We start from the raw sequence: 7383 nt of genomic DNA, 5'->3' as shown, positions 1-7383 counted from the left end.
CAAGAGCCTATGGTGATGAAGGAAGAAGTTTGGGCTGCTTTGAAGGAAAAAGCAAAAAATAAGGCCCCAGGAACAGATGGTATACTGACATATACTGACATATTTCAGCTAACAGATGCTGCCCTGGATGTGCTCACCAAGTTGTGCCAAGAAATCTGGAGAACAACCACTTGGCCAAATGACAGGAAGAAGTCTATATTTGTTTCCATCCCAAAGAAGGGCGACAACACAGTGTGGAAATATAGAACAATATAATTGATTCCACATGCAAGTAAGGTTCTACTGAAGATTATCCAAAAACTACTGGAACAGCATATCAGCAGAGAACTGCTGGAAGTCCAGGCTGGGTTTAGAAAGGGTCGTGGTACTAGGGAAATTGTAGCTAATGTTAGATGGATCTTAGCTGAAAGCAGGGAGTACCAGAGGAATGTCTATCTCTGTTTCATTTACTATGCAAAGGCATTTGACTGTGTATCATAACAAACTGTGGCTCACTTTGAGAAGAATGGGAATTCCAGAACACTTGATTGTGCTAATGCAAAACCCATACTTGGACCAAGAGGCAGTTGTCAAAACAGAGCAAGGAAATATTGCCTGGTTCAAAATTGGGAAAGGCGTATGCCAGGGATGTGTCCTGTCTCCATACCTTTCCAACCTGTATGCAGAATAGATTATCCAGGAGGCTGGGCTCTATGAGGAGAAATATGGGGTCAGGATTGGTGGAAGATCTATCAAAAATCTGCATTATGCAGATGACACAATCCTCCTTGCTGAAACTGAAGAGGACCTGAAACTCTTGCTGCAGAGGGTCAAGGACTGCAGTTTCCAATATGGATTGAGGTTCAATGTCAAGAAGACAAAGATTATCACCACTGGGCCAATTGGAAGCATCAGGATGGATGGTGAAGAGACTGAGATTGTTCACAGCTTTAGTTTGCTTGGCTCCACAGTCAACACTCTTGGCACCAGTAGCCAGGAAATTAAAAGACGTATTGCCATGGGAAAGTCTGCTGTTAGGGACCTCTCCAAAGTACTGAAGAGCAGTCGTGTCTCTCTGTAGACTAAGGTGCTTCTGATATAGGCCATGGTCTTTGCTATCACTTGTTATGCATCAGAGAGTTGGACAATGACCAAGGAGGACAGAAGGAGAATTGATTCCTTTGAGCTGTGGTGCTGGAGAATAGTATTGAGAATACCATGGACTGCTAGGAAAACAAACAGATTCATCCTGGAAAGGATTAAACTGGGCTGCTCCTTGGAGGCAAGGTTTCTGAGGCTCCGTCTAACATACTTTGGACATGTTGTATGGAGAGATTGGTCCTTGGAGAGGGACATCATGCTTGGGAGGGTGGAGGTACAGTGCAAGAGGGGAAGGCCCTCTATGAGAAGGATTGATTCAGTGACTTGGTTAATCAGAATTGGTGTGTTGGAAACAGTGTGATTGGCACAGGACATAGCAGAGTTTAGTGCTGTTTTACATAGGGTCAATATGAGTTGCAAGCGACTTGATGGCACATAACAACAACAACAGTGGCATATTTTTTTATAATATTGCAATGTTAGCCTTTTTATTTTAGTTGGATCTGTTATGACTTTACCCATTTCATCTTTTATTCAGATTGTTTGTGTCCTTTTCTTTGTTAGTTTTCCTTGCGGTTTGTTGATTTTATTGATCTTTTCAAAGAACTAACTCCTTTTTTTTGTTGATCACTTCAATTGTTTTTGTTTTCTATTTCATTTATTTCTGTTTTAATTTTCATAATATCAGTTTTTTTACATGATGCCAGGTTTTCTTGCTGTTCTTTTTCAATTTGTTGGAGATATTGTTTTAGAGAGTCAATGGTCATGTTTTCTTGCCTTTTGATATGTTTGCTTATTGCTTTAACTTGACCTCCAATTGCTGCTATGGCTGTTTCCAGTAGGTTTTGGTAAGTTTGTTTTCAAGAAACTTTTTAGTTTCATTTTTTATTTCTTCTAGTACCCACCTGTGTTCATGCAAGGTTTTGTTCAGCTTCCAAAGATATGTTTTTTTTTGTTGTTATTAATTTCTAATTTTATAGGATTGTGGTCTGAGAAAATGCTTCTTATTATTTCTATGTTTTTGAATTTATTTATGGTTGTCTTGTGACCTAAAATGTGATCTATTCTGGAGAACTTTCCATGCACATTGGAGAAGAAGGCATAGTGTGTGTGTGTTTTTTTTTTTTTTTTTGTGCAATAGCCCATAAATATCTATGACATTGATTTGGTTTATTTTGTGGTTTAATTCTTGAGTGTCTTTGTTCAATTTTTTTTTCCTGGCAGTTCTATCTTTTCTTTAGAGGGGTGTATTGAAGTCTCCAAGTACTATAGTAGTGTTTTCTTTTTCCTTTTCAGTTTTGTTAATATTTGTTTTGTATATTTTCCAGGTCTTTCATTTGGTGCCTAGATATTTATTATTCTTATGTCCTCTTGTTTTATTGACCCTTTAATCATCATGCATGTTTTGATGGTTTTGCATTGAAATTTATTTTATCAGAGATTAATATCACTACTCCTGCTTTTTCTTCTGGTTGCCATTTGCTTGTTATATTTTCCCCCATCCTTTTATTTTTAGTCTTTCTTTATCTTAATTTTTCAGGTGTGTCTCTTGTAGACAACATATTATTGGGTTTTATTTTTTTATCCAATCTGCTACTCTTTTTCTCTTCAGTGATGCATTCCAACCATTCACATTCAGTGTGATTATTGAAAGGCAGGGTTTTATTTCTATAATTTTGTTGCATTCTTTTTGGTGGTGTTGCTGTTTACTTTGGTCCATGCTGCTATCTGTGGGACCTCTCTAAGAAAAACATCTCTCAGTATTTCCTGCAATGCTGGTCTTGTTTTTACTAACTCTCTTAGGTTCTGTTTTTCTGGGAATGTCTTGATCTCTTCTTCATATTTTATGGATAGTTATGCTGGGTATAGTATTCTTGGTTGACAGTTGTGTTCTTTGAGTGTTTGATAATGTCATTCCACTGTCTTCTTGCTCGCTTGGTTTCTGCTGGGAAATTGGCATGTAATTTTATCTGCTCTCCCTTATAGGTTACTTTCTGTTTCTTTCTCATTGCTTTCAGAATTCTCTCTGTGTCTTTGGTTTGGCAAATTTAATTATGATATACCTTGGTCTTTTTCTTTTGAGTTCTGTTTTATCAGCTGTTCTCTCAGCTTCTTGAATATATATTTTCTCATTCTTTATTATGCCTGGTAAGTTTTCCAATAGTAATTCTTCTATAAAATTTTCAGTGTCTTTAGTTGCTTTTTCCTGTTCTGGGATTCCAATGATGTGCAAGTTATTTCTTTTGATTGTGTTCAACAATACTCTTAGGTTTTCTTCTTTCCTTTTTTGATTATGCTCTTTGCTCCAGCAGATATGTGGCGACAGTTCTATCTTCTATTTCACTGGTTCTGTGTTCCATTTCTTCAACTCTGCTCTCATATTCCTCCATCATGTTGACAGCATCTGAAATATTGGACCTCATATTTAGGATCGTAGTTTCTTGTTTTTCCAGTACTGCCAGTTGTTGGGGAATGTTGGGAAGGAAGGGAGACCCTCTGGCCAGGACAGATCACCTAAGCTCCGGATAAGTGCAAACCTCTCAATGGCCTTTAATATGGGTAGAGTAAGCTCACCTGTGTTTGGCTGTACTAGCTTGAGGAAGGTCGCCACTTGGGAAGATGGCTGTCACATCTGTTGAGCTGGGAGTAGTCTGCACGAGGCTGTGATTCTCCTATCCAATGCACACATCTCACATCTGTAAGCCCACCCTATCCTGTCTTCCTGTTTACTTGTTTATATATAAGTGCGTTGCAGCCCCCAATAAAATTGAGCTGGATTGACTCTCTGATCCTCTCTCAAAGTGGTGTGTCTTCATCGTGCTTCCACTCATCAGGGTGTCATTGTTTGTTGTTGGCAAATGGACAGTAACAGCTAAATGCCTCGTTTGTTGTATCTGCATTGTTCTGGATTTTTTTTTAAGCTCCTCTTGGTTTTTGCTTTCAGTGTTCTGTAATTCTTCAAGTTTGTCTTTCACCCATTGAAAATATTCAATCATTGTTCTTTAACATTCTGTGTCAGAAAGTTCCATCAGACTTTCTGGTCAGGAAATCCATTGATGCTGTGTCACCTTTTAGGGGTGACATCTTGCTTTGAACTTGTATAGTGTGTGGGATAGCTTCCTTTCTTCGAGACACTGAAATTTTCTTGACCTGAAAACAATGCTCTAGAAATCAGTTCAGCAGCTACACCACTTGTGTTTTGTTCTGAACTTCTGACTCAATCGAAAGTTCAGTTCAGGGCCTATGAGAGCAGCCTCTTGTAGTTAAGTCAGATCAAGGTGCTCTGGATTAAAGGCAAGTTGATTGATTGGATGTATATGTACAGGTGTGGAGCTGAAAGGGGGCTGGACAGACACGGGGGTGGGGGCTACAACAGGGGCAGGTCAACCACTTGCAGGACATCACTCAGACCTCACCTGTCTGGGTGTGCTCATGAGTGGGGTTCTTACTCAAATTTCAGCTTTCTGTCTCCCACCCAGCAGCTCTTCCTCAGTGGTGCCTTCTCAGCAGCTTTTACCCAGGTGCCCTTGCACAGCAGTCCCTGCCCCAGCAGGGACCTGGTTCAGAGGGACCCGAGAAGATTCAGTTAAATTCCCACCAACCCACTTGCCTATGGCCTGTCTGCGGTGTCCACAAAATTCAGTCAAACGCCCCCTGGCATGTTCATTCTTGGATGCTCTCTCAGGCAGTTGATGGTGTGCAGGAAATTCAGATAAATTCCCACTAGCCTGCCCATTCCTGGTCAGTCAGTGGGACCCAAGAGAATTCAGTCCAATTCCCACAACTGGCGTACTCACTCTTGGGTGCTCTCTCAGGCAATCAGCAGTGCCCAAGAAAACCTAATCTAATTACATAGGGTCGCTATGAGTCTCAGGCGACTCGACGGCACACAACAACAACAACAACAACAACAACAATTACTTTTGCCCCCCCCCCCAATTCATGGGTGTTTGGCAATGGCACAAGAAAACTCAATCAAATTCCAGCAGACCCACTTGCTCTTAGTGGGGCTTAAGAGAACTCATTCAATTTCTGGCTAACCTTTCTCCTGGTGGATGGGACCCACAGCAGCTTGACAGGAGACTTTCGGCTTTGACTGGGCCCATGATGCGGCCCAGCTCTATGTTCCTGTAGCTCCAAAACTAATTGTTCTAGGAAAAGTTGTGATTCCAATTCCTACTGTCCACATCACACCATGTCGGTCGGTCTCTCTGTGGCCTGAAGGTCTGTCTAGTGGCCCATCTCTGTGCAGCTTGCTGCTCCTCCTGCTCTTCACACTGCTCTCTCCAGCACCACCACCTTAGAATCCACAATCAACATTGTTAATACCAGCACTCAGGAAATCAAAAGACAAATTGCATTGGAAAAATCTGTTGTCATTGACCTCTCCAGAGTGCTGAAGAGCAACAATATCAGTCTAGATACGAAGGTGTACCTAATCCAAGCCGTGGTCTTTTCAATTATTTGTTATGGTTCAGAGAGTTAGACAATGACTAAGGGTGACAGAAGAATTGTTGCCTTTGAGTTGTGTTGAGTTGAACATACCATGGACTGCCAAGAAATGAAATAGGTCTGTCTTGGAGAGGGTGAAACCAAATCTCTCCTTGGAGGCTAGGATTTTGAAGTTCTGCCTCACTTACTTTGAGTATGTGGCCAGGAGGGACTATTCCTTACAGAAGGACATCATGCTCAGAAGGGTGGACAGGCAGCGTAGGAGAGGAAGACCTTATAGAAGATGGATTGATACAGTGACTGGGGCAATGGGGTTAGTGTGTTGGAAATTGGGAGACTGGCCCAGGACAGGGAAGGGTTCAGACCTGCTGTACGAAGAGTTGTTATCCCTTGCAGGCAACTCAATGACACATAACAAACATAATATACTCTGACAAGTTTGGAAGCAAGGAGTGGCATCCACTTCCTGAACATCATGCCTCTGGAAACTCTATGAACTTTGACAAATGTCAATATTTGTAGAGTGGCTTCAGACCTTTTGTTCATAGGGTTGCTATGAATCATACTCAACTCTAAGGCATTCAACAATAACAATAATGACAACAATAACAACAACAACAATGACCTATTTTGGGAAGGAGAGCAAATATGTATTTCTTCCAGTCAGTTGGTCTGGTAATTGCCTTCCAAATATTGTGGCATAGACTGATGAGTTTGTCTGGGACTAGGTCTCTTACCAAAACATGTCACTTAATAGCCTATTGATTCCTAGAGTCTTATTAATTTATTTTTCTTTTATATTGGTTTGCAAACAAAATTTGAACATACTGTGTTTTACTCAAGTACATTGAGTTTCACACACGTACATTGTGTTTCACACATTCCTCCACTCACCTTGCATTTCATATGACCATTCCCACACATTGTGTTTTAGACAATCAGTCACCATTTACATATGTCCACTATTTCATGATCTTTTCAGGTCCCCAGTGTATCTTTTCTTAACCCTTCACCTCTTCTGTCCACCCACTAAATTGTGTGACATCAGGATTTCTTCCTCTGTACACCCTCAGCTCCTTTGCACCCTTTCTTTGCCCCTTTGCATTTTGCACATATACATTACAATAGAAGTCTAATGTAGTATTTGCCCTTATGAGACTGCATTTATGCCCTTGCAGTGCACTCAGCATAATGCCATAATGCTCTCTCTCCAGCCTCTCCTGTGTTACATAGTATATTTGTAATTGTTGCTCCTGAGTACTGCACAGTATTCCATCCTGTGAATGCACCACAATTTCTCGGTCCTTTCATTTGTTGATAATGTTTAGACTATTGTAATTTCCTTGCTATTGTGAATAACACAGATATGAATATCGGAGTACCAATCTCTGCTTGTGTCTCAGTTCTATTTTCCTCAGGGTATATTTGTATCTGTGGAAAAGTTGAGTCATACAGAATTTTACTATCAGCTTTTCGAGGAAATGCCAAATTGACTTTCAGAGAGGTTATACCATTTTACAACCCCACCAACAGTTTATAAGAGTTCCAATCTCTCCACATCCTCACCAACATTTATTGCTTGCTGTCCTATTAAACTTTGCCACAGCTACTGGGTGAGATGGTATCTCATTGTGATTTTGATTTGTTCTCTCTTATTGCAAGTTATTTAGAGTATTTCTTCATGTGTCTGTTAGTCATCTGAAGGTCTTCCTCTGAAAAGTCTTTCCACATCTTTTTGCCCATTTTATAATAGAGTTATCAGTCATTTCCTTGTTGCAGACCTTATAGTAGTCTGTCAACTTTTGTTATGAGACTCTTATCTGAGGTGGTATTTCTAAATGGGTTTCCCCC

The 7383-nt window shown here is 40.5% G+C and overlaps 1 protein-coding gene and 1 pseudogene across 1 annotated transcript in view; one reads left to right on the top strand and one right to left on the bottom strand.

Annotated features, from left to right (window-relative positions):
- LOC102858018 overlaps window positions 1-5186 on the bottom strand; it is a 13533-nt pseudogene extending 8347 nt beyond the window's left edge.
- The window catches only part of OCA2 (oculocutaneous albinism II), a 569803-nt gene that overhangs the window by 348257 nt on the left and 214163 nt on the right, over window positions 1-7383 (top strand). The gene's annotated exons all lie outside the window — the stretch shown is intronic.

This window comes from Elephantulus edwardii, unplaced genomic scaffold, assembly GCF_000299155.1.
Source record: "Elephantulus edwardii isolate Elephantulus edwardi_28Jun2011 unplaced genomic scaffold, EleEdw1.0 scaffold00234, whole genome shotgun sequence".
NCBI lineage: Eukaryota > Metazoa > Chordata > Mammalia > Macroscelidea > Macroscelididae > Elephantulus > Elephantulus edwardii.
The sequence above is the reverse complement of the archived record's forward strand: the minus strand, read 5'-3'. Positions and strand labels throughout refer to the sequence as shown.